The sequence below is a fragment of the Phascolarctos cinereus genome, unplaced genomic scaffold (assembly GCF_003287225.1).
Source record: "Phascolarctos cinereus isolate Bilbo 61053 unplaced genomic scaffold, phaCin_HiC Scaffold_5;HRSCAF=322, whole genome shotgun sequence".
Taxonomy (NCBI): domain Eukaryota; kingdom Metazoa; phylum Chordata; class Mammalia; order Diprotodontia; family Phascolarctidae; genus Phascolarctos; species Phascolarctos cinereus.
Genome location: NW_027555958.1, coordinates 59,998,843 through 60,014,782, shown reverse-complemented (window position 1 = coordinate 60,014,782; position 15,940 = coordinate 59,998,843). Strand labels below are relative to the sequence as shown.

Sequence of the window (15,940 nt, the reverse complement as noted above, 5' to 3'; positions counted from 1 at the left end):
AAATGTTGAATTTAATTTGTTAAATGCCAAGGTCACAGAATCACAGAACAACAGTTGAAAGAGACTTTGGATGTCGTTAATACAACTCATGCCTGAATTCCCTCTGCCATATCCCTTATAAGTGGTCAATTCAACTTCTGTTTGAAATCCCCAAGAGATATGTGTGTGTGTGTGTGTGTGTGTGTGTGTGTGTGTGTGTGTGTGTGTGTGTGTAAACCAATTATCTGATGAAACAGCTCATTTATGCTGGAGCTGAAGATTTAGCACCTTTCTTCTAAGGATAACAAAACTCTTCACAAGTAGTAATCAATTAGGCCTCAAAATATGCATGACCTGAACCCAATAGCTGAAGTAGCAATTCTTCTAGAATAGCATAGGGCAGTCACCATTCAAACAACACAGGAAGTAAAGAAGAAGTTAATAATACTTTACCTTTATCCTTTTATGATAGGATGCCAATGTGTTGTATAAACATTAATTAATTAAGACTCAACACCCAGGTGAGGTAGGTATTTTTTCACCCACTAAATAAATGTAATCTCCTCAGGCATGGAACCCTGCTAGATGCTGGGACAGCATTAACATAACTCTAAAAAACAAATAAAGGCAGGAAGTGGAGCATTATGTGTGCAAGAGATAATAATGCTTTACCTCTAAATAGTACTTTCAGTCTAAGGCTTTTAAGCCACATTACAGACGCCAATTAGGCATCTTGTAACACCATCCCTTCAAGGCAGTTAGTAAAAATATCAGCAATTTATCTGAGACCAAAGGAGAGTAATTGATTTGTCCACAGCAAAGCTGGGAGTTGGGCCACAGAAGTCAGGTATATAGACTGTTAAACTTTGCTGTAACAGAGACTAGAGGGGAAAGAATATAGGTAGCCACAATTGTCAGAAAAAAGAATTTGGTCAGTAGAATTGGTAGTCATTTCTATTTACACAGTCTTAGGGTACTTTAGTGGTTAGGACCTTTGCCTAATCTTTTCATCCCAATCACACTCTTTCCATCCTAGGACACATGAAAACATCTACATCATTTCCTAGCATGGTTGATGCTTGTACTCTCTTCAGATTAATATGTATTATTTGATGAGATCATAGCAAATCCTGAAACAAAGGCATCTTTCAAAATTAGGAAGTTCACAATTATTGTAAATTACACATGGATCACTGGATCTAGAGATAGAGAACTTGGTTTTCATTTTGGACAAGTAATTTTACCTCTTTTGATCTCAATTTCATCTGTAAAAAGAAAGGGTTAGACTAGGTGACTTCTGTAAGTCCCTTCTGGCTCTGTAATCCTATGATCTTATAAAATACTTAGGAACTGGATATATTCCAAGACATACATAGATTTATTGATGAGATGGTAGAAACCTTGCCCAAAATCATCAGAAGATTTTGAATGTCCTTCTCATAGATATCGCAATTTTGTGTCTATGTGCTTGAAGGTTTGCAGATGTAACTCTCTTTTGGGGGGAGGGGATGGAGACTTCATTTACACAATGTGCTTCCCATGTTTTATGGGAATAAACTGAGGAAATATTAGGATGGAGTGACAGCCCCTGAACAACAAAGGCTTAGTCCCTTGGGGAAGATACTCAACCCTGTTTGGCAGGGTGTTGATAAGATGCTGGATATTCACCTTAACTATGGAGTTAGTGACAGAGATGCTGCTGCACCTCAGGATGGTAGGAAGGTATGAATCTGTTTGTACGAAGACAAAAATAGCCCGTACTTCTAGGAGTGAGGAGGGATTTATAATCAGATTGAAAGACCCGAGGAGAAAAAAACCCCCACCACCAATCTCCCTTTCTGGCAGTTTATTATAAAGAGTAGATATCTCTTGAATCCACCTCTTTTTTTCCTCTAACACTGCCACAATTTTGGTGCACGTCCTCATCACCTCATGCCTGCTGGTCGGTCTGCCTGCCTCAAGTCCTTCCCAATGCCAATCCATCTTCTATTCAGCCACCAAAGTGATTTTGCTAAAGCAGAAGTCCAACCATGTCACTACCCTACTTAATAAACTCTGGAGGTTCCCAGTTGCCTCCATGAGCAAAGACAAAATGCTCTGTCTGGCATTCAAAGCCCTTCACAACTTAGCCCTCTTTTACCTTTCCAGTCTTATCCCACCTTACTCTCAACATATATTCTTCCACCCAGTGACACCGGCTTCTTGGCTGTTACATCAACAAGACATTCCATTTCTCAGCGTTGGATATTTTCTCTGGCTGTCCTCCATGCCTGGAATGTTTTTCCCTCCTCCGTCTACTTGCTTCCCTGGCTTCCTTTAAGTTCCAAATAAAACCCCATAGACAGGATGTCAGAGTGATGAAGGCACTATGTGGCACAGAGTGCTGGACTGATCACAGACTTATGTCTCCAAGCTAAATACTCAAATTCAACAAAAGCAGAACCCCCAAGACAAGACAACTACCAAAAGACAACTAATGTCAACAGATTGGAGCACTTCTTCAAGCAGGAACAGTTCATTGCTAACTTGGAGGTAAAGCTGAGCCTACATATGGTTGGCAATGATGGAACAGAAAAGGAGTGGGCAGCTTTCAGAGATTTGGTGGACAGCATCACTTTTACTCATCTGGTCCAGGACATTCACAAACATCAAGACTGATTTGACAAAAATGATGGGAAATTCAGAAGCTGCTGGATGAAAAAATGAGAACTACACAGGATTTGCCAGCAGGATATTCATTGTCCCTAAGAAGGCATTGTTTAACTCCATCAAAAGTAAAGTCCAAGCAAAGCTTAGAAAGATGCAGTATTCAATTTTACGCTGGTATTAACAATCCAAAGTGCTTTTATGATCCCCTGAAAGCTATTTATGGGCCAAAGACCTATGGTACATCTCAACTACTCAGTGCTGATAGAGCCACATTGATTAGTGATAAGGATATGCCCCTGGAGAGAGCTAGGCTGAACACTTCCATAGCATTCTCACTAGACCATCATCAATCAATGCTGAAGCCATTGACCGTACACCTCAAGTTGAAGCCAATCTCTCTCTAGCAGAATTTCCAACCGAAGAAAAGGTGTTGAATGCCATTAGGCTCCTCTGCTATGATAAAGCACCTGGTGCTGATTCTCTTCCAGCTGAGATTTACAAGGCAGGGGGTCCACTGCTCAGACAAAAGAGGACTGAAATTTTCTGGGTTATATGGCAAGAAGAGATTGTCTCCCAGGAGTTCGAGGATGCCTTCATCGTCATCTCTATAAAAGTAAATAGACTGTCCTGTGACAATAACAGGATCATTTTTCTCTTAGTCATTCATTGCTGGCAAGATTCTTGCCAGAGTCCTCCTTAATAAGCCAATCTTTCACCTGGAAGATGGTCATCTACCTAACAACCAGTATGGCTTCAGAAAGGGTCAAGCAATTGTCAGTTTGGTGCCTGCTGCCCCAAAACTCCAGGAGAAATGCTAGGAGCAGAACAGAGATCTATAAACAACATTTGTCAATCTGACCAAGGCCTTTGATACTGTCAGTTGTGAGGGCTGTGAAAAGTTATGTCAAAATTTGGTTGCCCAGAAAATTCATCAGTATCATATACCACTTTCATGATAGCATGCTTTCTCGGGTTCTGGATAATGGACCATGTTCTCACTCTTTCCCCATCACCAAGGGAGTGAAGCAAGGCTGTATGCTTGCTCCCACGTTTTTTAGTATGATGTTTTCAGCAATATGGTCAGACACCTTCAATGAGTACAAAAATGGCATAAAGATCAGCTACCATACCGATGGCAAATTATTTAATTTGAAAAGGCTACAAGCCAAGACTAAAGTGGAGGGAGAGTTGGTAGATGATTATTTGTTTGCAGCCTCTGAGGCTGAGATGAAACAAAGTATGGATTGATTCTCTACTGCTTGTGCTAATTATGGCCTAACAATTAACATTAAAAAACACAGGTTCTCCACCAGCCAGCACCACACCAAGCATATGTGGAACCATCAGTTACAGCAAATGGAGAAATTTTGAATACTTTAGATAAATTCACTCACCCTGGAAATATACTTTCCAGGAATGTCCACATAGATGGTGAGGTTGACACATGTATTGCCAGAACTAGTGTTTGGGAGGCTCCAAAGGAAAGTATGGGAGAGAAAAGGTATTAGACTGCTTACCAAACTGAAGATCTATAGAACTCTTGTGCTGGCCTCATTTTTTTATACGTGTAAAACCCAGACAGCATACCAATGCTATGCTAGGAAACTTGAATCACTTCAATTCGAATTGTTTTAGGAAGATTCTAAAGATCACCTGGAAAGATGTACTGGACAATGAGGTCCTTTTTAGAGCTGAACTGCCAAACATTCAAACTCTACTGCAGAGAGCGAAACTCTGATGGTTGTTCAGATGCTAAACGTATGTTTGCCTAAAAGACTATTTTACAGAGAACTCCCACAAGACAAATGCTCACATGGAGGTCAAAAGAAGCAACACTCTCAAGGTCTGTCTGAAGAGCCTTAGAATCAATCACATGTCATGGAAGAACTGGCAAAGGACTGCCCAACATCAAAGAAGGCACAGTGCTCTTTGAGTGAAGCAGAATTTCAGTAGCTCAAAAGAAATATGAGAAGCACAAATTTAGAGACACCTCCCCTCCAAATGTTTATGTGGACTATTTGTTCCTGAACTGTAGTAGAACCTCCTGCGCTCCCATTGCTCTGATCAGCCATGGTAGGAAACATTGTACCTTGACTCTGATGAAGTGATGTCATTTTGATCCTCTTCAAGAATGAAGGACAACATTTACATTCCTATTAAACATATTTTCCCATTTGTGAAGTTGTAAGTAAAAATTAAAACCAATAGGAGGAACCATCAGAAAGAGGAAACAAAACTCAACAGAAGAGAAAAAAGAAAAAAAAAGAACGAAGGACAACAAGCAACCTACAAAAACCCCACAGGAAGTGGTTTTCCTCTCTTATTTCCTATTTATCTTATTTACCTTGTCTGTACACATTTGTTTGCTTATTGTCTCTCCCATTAGATTGGGGATTCTTTGAGGACAGGGACAGTCTATTGCTTCTTTTTATATCCCCAGTGCTTAGCACTGGCACTTAGGAGGTACTTAACGTTTATTGACCAACTGATTTGTTGAGAAAGTTGGGCCAAAAGAGTGGTAACTTTTGGCTAAATTAGAACCCCTTCCCAGTGTATCTGAGAGATCTTAGGATCATAGTTCTAGAGTTGAAAGGAATCCATGGAGTCATCTAGCTCAATCACTTTATTTTACAGATGAGGAAATTGAGGCCCAAAGAAGTTAAATAACTTGCCCATAGTCACACTGATAGTTGGCATCAGAGGTGGAATCTGTGGACATCTGAGTAGTTTTAAAGAAAATAATTAAGTCAGAAGATAAATAGTTGGGATAATGGTGAGCAGGGGTTGATTATCTATGAGTGCCTTTTCCAGGAGATGCTAATGAAAGGACCATACGTGTCTTGGTGGGAGAAGGCAATGAGACAGATGGTGTTCCTCTGTGGGAATAAAGCCTTTAGGAGCTGTAAAGAACTGAACATCCTGGCAGGGAAATTGGACTGTCATCACTGCTAAATTTACATAGTATCAGGTTGTCAATTTTATTATTAGTATAACTTACCTTTATTTGTACTAGGATACAACAGGGTTCCAGGTGGATTCCTGAGCCAATTGGAGTAGGACAACCCTAAATAATAACCTGGCCCTTCATGCCGAAGTCTCTCTGATGCAGGATTACAAGGAGGTAGCAGCTAATGCAACATGAGAGTATGGGAGGGGTTAGCACTTAACCTGAACTGCTGGAGTCTAACCGCTAAGGTAGAAAGGGCTTCAAATTACAACAATTGAGATTCACTTGATATGCCTATGGAAGGAAACCTGTGAGCACATTTGCAATCCCAGACTTAAGATCAATAATAGCATCATAAAATGATTTTTCAGATGAGAATGCTTGAGTAAGCACTATCCTGAAGGCAAGTTGACTCTCAGGATGGATAGTCATCAGAAAAACGTCTTCTTAATTCCCTGAGTAGTCTTACACGTAGTACAATGTTTTGTAAAATGTGAATTATTAAATGGATTATAAAATGAGTTTCATTTAATAACCTGTCTATAACCTCTTCTGGGATTACCTGGGCAAGTCACAATCTCAATTTCTTCCTATGTAAACAGCTTCTGACACATATTGGCTATGTAACCCTGGGCAAGTCACTAAATTCTCATTGTTCCAGAGAGCTAACTGAAGAGAACATGCTAATCTTCACCAAGAATTTCCTCATTCTTGAGCTCCTTTATCAATAAAATCCCAATTCCAGCCCCCATGTACCCTTTTAAAGTTCCTATGCTAAGCACTAGACTTAGTTAACTATTTGAGGGGTAGCATAACAACTTTTGAGAGGCTGGGGAAAACAAATAGAAGGAAGATTCTTCTTTTCTTTAAGTGCTGTGGCCTCTAGACCTAAGCCAACTTGCCACCCAAAAAGGTTGGAGGCCAAACGCCAGCTCTTTAAAGGAGAAAACTCGGGCTGTGGCTGCAACGAGAACTCTGGCTCATTCTTGCAAACGCTAAAAGTGTCTTCTCTCCAATTTATCCTGTACACAGCTTGCTTTTACACAGTTGTTTGCACGCTGTAAGCTCCTTGAGAGCAGGGACTGTCTTTCGCCTTTCTTTGCAGCCCTAGTGCTCAGCACAGCGGCTGGTACTGAAGTGCTAATTGACCGACTCTCTACACTGGACAGACTAGCTCTTTCATAAAATGAGATAGCTTTGAACTCAAGGCAGCCAATACGCATTAATTATGAAGCGCTTATTTTGTGCTAAGCCTTGGGAGTATACAAAGTAAGGCAAAGACAAGGTTCCTACCCGCTCAAGGGGCTTATGTTTTCGTGGAGGAGACCACATGAAAGTCGCTGCACACGGAGGGTGACCAGCTCTAAAGGACGCCCCGGGGACTGTCAGGCTACTCCGGGGCTCGGATCACTCCCGGGGGCAGGATGGGCTTTCCGGGAGAGGCACTCGCTCAGTCGATCCCTGCCTTTTCGGAGGGTTCTAGGCCCTGCCCTGCTTGGGGAGAACTGGGTTCTTTCAGGACCAGTCAGGATCCTCCACCATGGAACAATGAGCTCAGGAGCCGAAGCGCGGGATCAAGCCCAGAGGAGCAGGTCCTCAATTGCGGGAGGGGGAAGAGTAGACCACCGAGGACCGGACGAGGGAGAGCCCGCCCCACCCCCGCGCCCTCCCATTGGCCAGTACGAAAGACGCGGGGGCAGTGCCAGTTTGAACGCGAACAGCCCGGAGCCGCGCAGGCGCACACCGCGCCAGGGAGGGCTGCCGGCTCCGGAGGCTTTGAGCACGGCCGCGGTGACCAGCGCCGCTAAGGGGGACCCCCATTGGTGGGTTTGGGTGAGGGGAGGGCGAGGGACGCCCTGGGAAGCTCTGGCCCACGTGATTGGCGGCGGCAAGGGGGCGGGGGCGCTAGCCAGCCTCCGGCGCTGCCCTTGCCTCTGCCTCGGTGCGGGCCCCGGGAGCTCCGACGCGTCCCGGCCTGGGGGCGGGGCCCCCGCGTTCGGTCTGGCCTGGAGCCCGCGGCAGCGGCGGCAGCCACAGCAGCGGCGGCGGCAGCTTCGGGCCGTTCCGGGCTTGGGGTCCTCGAAGAAGGAGAACGGAGGCAGGTGAGCTGCGCCGCGGGCCTGGGAGAGGTCGAGGGGGACGCTCGGTCTGCGGGGACGCGCGGGCGGTCTGCACCCAGAGCTCGGCGGCGGGTCGAGGCCTGCGAGGTGCTCGGCTCGGTCCCTGTCAGCCCCACGGCACCCGGGGTGCACGCGTGAGGGCAGGCCTCGCGCCCCCAGACCAGCAGCTTTAAAGGGTGCGAGCTCGGGCCCCGAGAAGGAAAGCCTTCAGGGCTGCGATGCACTGAGAGGTGCGCGCTCGGGTGTATTTAAAAGAAAATAGGGTATAGCCACGCTGCCCCTTTGTTTTGCGAAGTTTTATCTTTTTAAACAAATTTGACAGCCTGTTATAATAAATGATGTCTCATTCCTCCTGAGAGCTCAACATTAGGTGCTTGTGTCTCAGTGGTGTAAAAATAGACAGTGTGCTTTAATCTTAGGTCTTCGCAGTTATTCACGAAGTTTTGGTAGCCTGTGTATGTTTGCATAATTTAAACATTATCATTGCCTTATTATCATTTCCTTCAGTTAGCCTTGCATGAAACTGAATCTTTCCTCACTAACCTGTTGATTTATCACTAGACTTGGGAATTGCTTTAGACACTTAACTTTTTTCAAACATGAAAAATCAGGTTACACAACGTAAAGAATTAACTGGATCTTAATTACCTTATTTATAGTTTAGAAGAGAAAATTCGTTAACAAAATAGTTAATTGAAGCTAAGTTATTTTAACTTTAGCGCATAGGGGATGCATTTTCTTAGAGCAAAATTTAATTCACCTGCATTTTTAGAATAAAATATTTAATTGAAATAGAATAAACACTCGGCGTTCCGTTCTATCAGTGATGTAGATAGAGCCGCTCGTGTTCATGAGGGAAGTTACCGTACCAACAGAGTTGAATTTTCAGAATGCTGCATTAGAGTACTGTATCTAAGATCTCAATCCTGATAGTGTTTTAAAATGTTAAACAAGGTGATTGCCTCCGATCGGTTTGCTTGTGTTCTCACTAGCAAGAAAGTTTTGGTTGATCATCTGGAAGCAGGCGCACAAGGAAGGCAGGGAAGATCACTGGTCAGGTGGAATGGAGAGTTTTAACACTGAAACCTTTTCTGTCATTTCAGTTCACAACCACCCATCATGTGCCCAGGCATTTTTGCTAGGTAATGTGGATGTTAAGATAAAAAATGAAATAGCCTTTGGCCCTCGAGCACTCAACTAGGAAGAGACCACATAAGCATGCATACTTCGGGGCATTATGTTAGTTCCAACAGTGGAGGGAGGGATTCTTCACATCTCGAGTTGAAGAGAGAGTTCATTCTCATGGTAGAAGACAGCCTGTGCAAAAGCACCCACCCAGGAGCCTGAACTGTTGTGTAAGGGAAGCAGAAGCAGCCAGTGGGCCAGTCTGGCTTCAGCTTAGCATGAATGAGGGAGAACAGTGTGCGGTAGGTGAGTCTGGAAATGTGCTGCGAGGCTAGAGTGTGTAGGGCTTTATGAGCTGAACAAAGGAGTTTTGTAGGTTATCCTAGAGAGCTTTCCTTTCCATAGACTTGATTCTTTGTGTTGTTTGAGTTAGGCATTTTTTTCTCAAGTACTGTTGGACCACATGAACATTTTAATGAGAAAAACCTTTTCATTATTAATTCAGACATAGATCTACAGGAGCTGGACCATACAAATTGTATTCCCTTGTGAATTGTGTCAAAGGAGGTAGAATCATGGTCTTGCGTGCCAATTTGGGGAAATTGGAGACCCAGGTTCAGGTCCCAGATATCCATTCGCTTTGAGGCCTTCAACTATTTTGTCACTTGGCTTTTCTGGGTCTCAGTTTTTTCATGTATAAAATGAGAGTTGGTCTAAGCGATCTCTGGATTGTCTTCCAGCTTAAACATTCTGTGACTATCCTCTTGCCTTTTGTGGCAATATTGGCTTCAGTGCCTTGAATCTTGTGTCACATGTTTTTCTCATTCTTCCTTTAACAACCTCTAAAAATATTGATGATAGTACACTCCCCAAATTCTCTTCATTGATTGAACACGGATAAGACATTCTGCTTTGAATCCGATCTTCCCAAAGCTTTCAGCATTCATTGCTGCTGCTCCCTGATCTGTAAGACAAGTAAGATATTAACATGCCCTTTGAGCTCCTACTATGTACAAAGTAGTATGGTAGGTGTTATGAAGTGGATGAGCAAATGAGAAAATAATTTATTTTGAATAAAATTAGAATAAAAACAGTAATTATTTGCATGGTTATAATAAAGGAATTTTTAAGGTAGAAAATTGTCACATTTATAGTTTCTTATGAATAGTAAACTAATTATTGAATGACACTATATTGTGAGAAAGTAGATCTCTTAAAAGATTTCTATGAGGCAGTATCAGTGTATATTTTATGCATATATATTTTTATAGGTCACATATATGTGTACATTTTATACATAAATATATGTATGTATTTTAACACTAACTGCAGATAGCTTTTCTGCAGTAGTTTTCCAATTAGAATTTCTAACAGCAGCTTTAGTTTGACATCCTTTTTTTGAGCTGATTGAACTTGTAGGTATGGTGCTAATATAAACCAGAGAGGGAAAGAGCCTAATTTCATTCAGTGTGCTTGAGAATAAGACTTAGTGAAAAAAGCTTAACTTTTTTCCGTTTTTTCATTGATTTTTTTTTATCACTGGCACATATTTGGTAAGTGATGGATTTCAGTAGAAAGCTGACCAACATTGATAATAAATAATTTTAAGTCATACACTTTGGCTTCATAAATTGCTCCTTAAAATTCTACTCATTCTTCATTACAAGTAGATTTTGTTTTTTAGTACAGCACATATACAATAAATATATCACTTTTTAAACTGTGAAGTGCTATGTAGGTGAAAATTATATATGTTACAAAAATATTTTGTTTTTTTTAATTTAGTTACTTGTTTGCTTGTGGTAAATAATATATCCTTTAGCCAATTAATATGAAGTAGTATTGTCTAGAATCAAAAAGAAGTCAGGTAAAGGACCTAAACAGATAATATTCCTTTTTCCTTTTTGTGGCTTTCTCCAAAAACATTTGAAACTGGTAGAAGAACTTTGAATCCTTTTTTTCTTACAAACATTTGTTTATAATATCAAATGTAGTTTGCTGATCTGGTTAGCATTGGTAACGGATAAAGTTTTTATTAGTAAGTGTGAGCCAGATTGGTACAAAGTGTTGAATGCTCTTATATTTTTAACCTTGTTTCATTTCTTCTCTAACCTGGATTTTTTTAGGACTTCCATGTACCTATATGTAATATGTTTTAACTAGAAATCACTCTTTAATACTTTAGTAAGTTCCAAGGAGCTAGTTGAAGGTTTCCTAAACGGTTAAGAAATATTAATCTTACAAAGAACTTAAAATAGATATTATTTATATCTTAAATTGTCCTGTTCTCAGAGGAAAGCTAAATGTATTTTTTTTTAAATCTCTGAAAGTAATTGTGAGGCAAGTATTAGTAAAGCTGTATTTGATGCTATATTTGTTTATCTGATCCAGGGTTTCTTAATGTTTTTTGGGTCATAGAACCCTCCAGCAGACTGATGAAACTTATTAACCTTCTCTCAGACTAATGTTTTTAAATGCATAAGATAGAATACATAAGAAATTACTTAGAAAGGTTGCTGATATGTATTCTTCTGTATCATTATCATGTTATTATTAAATTTTTAAGTTCCTACAGCTTAGTAGCTAGATTTTGTTGGAAGTCTTTCAAAGTAGAAATATGTTAGCTAATTAGAAGTCACATTAGTATTGTCTCTACTCTAGAGACTTTCGAAAATTAGTTTCTGCTGCATTTTAGAATTCTGTCTAGTGTGGTATGCTGTTAAGATATTTGGTTTATTAAGAAAATAAAACCTGATATAAAACAAGTTTATGATGCCTTATTCCAGTACTTTTTTTTCCCTGTTGATTGTCATAACCATTCCATTAAAAGGGGATGTTTTTATTTTTAACTATTTAATTATGTTCTTTGTTTCACCTAGTTCTTCACATGTACTTGTCCTGTCTCCTCAAATAATGTTTGAATCTGTTACATAGAAACTTTGGGATATTTGGGATTATATTGGAAAGAAAAAAGTCAGAATGGAATAAAACTAGATTTAAGCAAGTATCAAGTGTTTGTGTTTGGATGATGTCAGGGTGAAATAAATGTTTTGGAGGTAGAATCAATGAGACCCTAGAAACAGATTAAATAATGGGAAAGGTGAAGAGTCAAGTATCTTCAATGTACCCAAAGGTGGGAGGGGGGTGGCTCTGGGCTGGTCCTACTGAAAGAAATAATGAAATCAGAAGCAGGTTTAAGAGGGGAAAATAATCTTGTGTTGATTTGAGGTGCTGGTTTATATAGTTGCAGTTTGGGGTCTTGAAGAAGTCAGCAATGAAGAGAGACTTGGGAGTTGTCTGAAAAGAGGTGGTAGTCAAAGCTTTGGAATGAATGAGATTACCAGGGGCAAGAGTATACATAGATGGATAAGAGAGCTACAGGCAGACCTTAGTGAACTTTAAGAGGTTAGGAAGATGAGGAGCCAGCAAAGAAAAAAAGAGAAGAATTAGAAGATTTATTACTAGAAAGAGTCTCAGAGATTATCTAGTCTAGTCTTTTCTTTTCATAAGACGAGGAAGCAAACCCAAGTGGTAAGGGATTTATCTAAGGCCATGAAGCTAGTATTTTGTTGTGGTTCTTCATTCTTGAAGAGGACCAATGACATCATGAGGATGATGTTTTGACTTGCTAATGAAGTATATTTAAGTGAGGTGGAGCTATGGAAAGTCTTCAGCTTCACGTTCTCCTGTAGAGTTGTGGAAGTTCGGTGGCCAGGCAAAGTCAAGATGATTGGTGACCTAGAATGCAGTGGATGACCTTGGCCTTTCTAAATTAAGGTCTTTCCCAGGGCTCAGTTTGTCTGAGGCAATGCCAATTTGCTGACTAAGGGCTGGGTAAGAAAGTGAAAATATCAAAAATTCACCAGTCGGCTCCTGAAAGACACTCAAACATGAAACCAGGAATACCATAGCCCAAAGAGAACAGATTCACCCCTCAAATCAAGTAGTAAAAGCAAAATCAAAATTCAAACTCAGTTCCTCTAATTCCAGTTAGTGAACAAGCATTTATTAAGTGCCTTATCTATGTTGCAGGCACTATTCTAGGTATGAGGAATACAAACAAAGAAGAGAAACCAGCCCCTGCCCAGAAGAAGCTTAGAGTTTAGTTGACATGTACATATGTAAGTAGGTAGATAAAAAATAGATACAAATGATTTGGGGTGAAATATAGCAGGGGGTTCAGGAAAAGCCTCTTGTGGAAGGTGGTGCTTGAGATGAGTCTTGAAGGAAAGTAGGGATTTTGAATGATGGCAGCTGTGGCAATAGCCTGGGTAATTAGTAATGGAGGGCTGACCTGCAGTAGGGGCATGTTGGCAGTGTGATTGGAGAGGAGATGTAGGAGAGTTATTGTGGGGATAAACATGTCAGCATTCTGATGGTATACATGAGGTGAGGGAGAGTAAGGAGATGACACCAATGTGGTAAATATGGCGGATTTGGAAGGTTTGTGGTCCTTTCTCCAGAAATAGGGAAGTTGAGAAGATACAAATTTTGGATACAAAATTTGATATTCTGTGCTACTGTACATGTATGTAGCAGGTCTAAAGCCAAAGAAAGAAAGAGGGTTTTAAAGTTAGTCAACGATATCAAAAATGTCAAGTAAACTAGTTGCTCTATCTCAGAGGTAAGTTTTGTTGTTTTGTTTTAACTGATAAATTTTTCTTGGTATTGAGAGGAAAGAAAGTGCTTGATTGCACCTCTTCTCTCTTTGATGTTTTTTATGCCACTTTGGGTGTGCTCTTCATTGATGGTATTCGACAGCCTATTCCCATTCACCATGCACTTCTGCTGTCCTTTGGAGACCTGCAACTTTAGAGATTGTGGTGTTATCATGTTTCACAATCATTTAGCATCTTCTGAAGAGTATTAGTCTTTAAATGATGTACTCTTCAAGAAGCTTGGGGTCATCGAAAGCATTGCACAGCTTACCCAAAATAATCTGACCTGCTCTCTTTATATAAACTGTACAGCTATATGTTGTGTTTTCATAGTACTTTAAGATTTGCAAAGCTTTTTACACATATTCTCATTTGATCCATATAGATTAAAGTGCTTCAATTGTTTAGGAGAGTAAGATGGTAGACTTCAGCTCACTGTAACTATTTGAGCTATCTATAGATGAATTGGGCTTCCCTGGGAAGTAGCAAGTTTCAGTCCCTAAAGTTCTCCATGCAGATTTTGGATGACTCCTTCTTGGTGATATAGGGGAAGTCATGCTTCATATTTCCAAAAATTGGATTATACCAATGAAGTTCTTTCCAACTCTAATTGTGAATTTCTAGTCTTTCTTAGAGTACCCACACCAAAGCCAACTCCCAAATATTCCAGGATAGGTGTTTCATAATGTCACAAACAGCCCAGCACCAGCTGTTTTTCACTGATGTCCTGTATAAGCCACTCATGCTTTTCATATTGTGCCCGCTGTGTGCTGACAACGTATTTATGTTGTTTTGTGGCTTCATTTGACGTTGCCTTCTAGCTGGTATCTTCCATAATTACTCTTGGGTAACATTCCTCAATTGAAGCAAGACTGAATTTTTAGAATATTAGTATATAATTAATAAAATATATTTAGCATAGTTTTAATGCTAAATATAATTTAATCTGGCTTTGATTCATGGGGCATTTAAAAATATTACAGTACTTTATTGTATAGTGCTAAGAAGAAAATTCTGGTTTGAGTTTTTTGTTTGAATTATAGATAAATTAGAAGTGATTATACTGCTTATTCTCCACCCCTCCCGATTGGAAGTCATCCAATTCTACCACTGACTGAGTATAATAATCAACAAATTACTTAACATTTCAAAATTTTGCTTTACCTATTTATGGTATAATTGGGAGCTCTATTTTTGTTTTAAATATGTTGGAAGAAAGCCTGGTTTATCACTGTGATCTACTTGTGCCCCCTTTTTTGAATTTTGAACTGTTTTTACATCACTTCAAACTTAATATCTTTCTCATTCATTGGTTTTTAAGCATTTAGATTGTATATATGCTTTCTTAGATGAAGATTGTCTTGTTCTTTCCTCTAAAACATCTCCCTGACCATCTAGATTTTCTATCATTCTGGTTTGTGCTAACATTTCAGCCATCCTTAAGGCACAAAAAGTTATCTCCTTCATTTGCTTTGAGCTTCCATGTCTAGTCACTTGTCAAAACCATAAGCTGCTGCTTATAAAAATTTGGCCTTTGATGAACTTCAGACTTTAGAGCTGTTGGGATTTTTAACATGATCCATTTTGTAAAAAGCATGGTTTTTTTCCTCTGGATTTTATCATTGGGGACTTTATTGAAAATTTTGATAACAACCAAAATGATATGGTGAGTTCTACATGACATGTTAAGAAAATTCAGGCAATAACATAGACAGAATTAGTTTGAATGAATCTTAAAGAACTTCTTTGAATGTTACTATGGATTTTATTGTGATATTTATAACAAAGAATTGTTTGGAATCTAAAAATTATGAAGAGTGGGGATTTGTAGGAGTGGGTGCTATTCACATTAAAGAATTAATTCCCTCTTCTACATACTCAACAGCTAATTTCCTAATTAAGATTTTGAGCATATTAGGGGTAAGGAGGAGAGGGAAAGTACATACACACACACACACACACACACACACACACATACACACACACATATATGTATATATATGTATATATACACACATATTCACATACATACACACATACATACATACATACGCATAAAAGTACCTACCTTGCAAGGGTTGTTGTGATGATCAAATTAGATATATATAAAAAGTTTAGGAATTAGATATATGTAAAAAGTTTAAGAATTGTCCCAAACTCTACATATTTGATCATCACAACAACCCTGCAAGGTACGTACTTTTATTATCAACAGTTTACAGTTGAGGAAGCTGAGGAAAACAGGTTAAGCAACTTGCCCAGGGTCACAAAGCTTGTAAGTGTCTGAGGCCAGCTTTGAACTCAGATCTTCCTTAATTCAGACCCCATATTCTTGTCCACATTACCACCTACCTGTTCCAAAATATTAAATTTAAAGTATTTAAAATATTTCTGATATTTCTAAATATTAGGCCTTCCTTGCCTCAATCATTATTTTCCTAAGTAAATCTTTTATTTTCTGG

At 39.7% G+C, this 15,940-nt stretch overlaps 2 protein-coding genes across 2 annotated transcripts in view; one reads left to right on the top strand and one right to left on the bottom strand.

Moving 5' to 3' along the window:
• The window catches only part of AKNAD1 (AKNA domain containing 1), a 55,048-nt gene extending 47,864 nt beyond the window's left edge, over positions 1–7,184 (bottom strand). The window contains exon 1 of the mRNA XM_021000493.2: positions 5,627–7,184. The gene's annotated coding sequence lies outside the window, so the exon portion shown is untranslated. The remainder of the gene's footprint in view (positions 1–5,626) is intronic.
• A 149-nt stretch (positions 7,185–7,333) lies between these two features.
• GPSM2 (G protein signaling modulator 2) overlaps positions 7,334–15,940 on the top strand; it is a 56,783-nt gene continuing 48,176 nt past the window's right edge. Inside the window, exon 1 of the mRNA XM_021000516.2 lies at positions 7,334–7,677. The gene's annotated coding sequence lies outside the window, so the exon portion shown is untranslated. The remainder of the gene's footprint in view (positions 7,678–15,940) is intronic.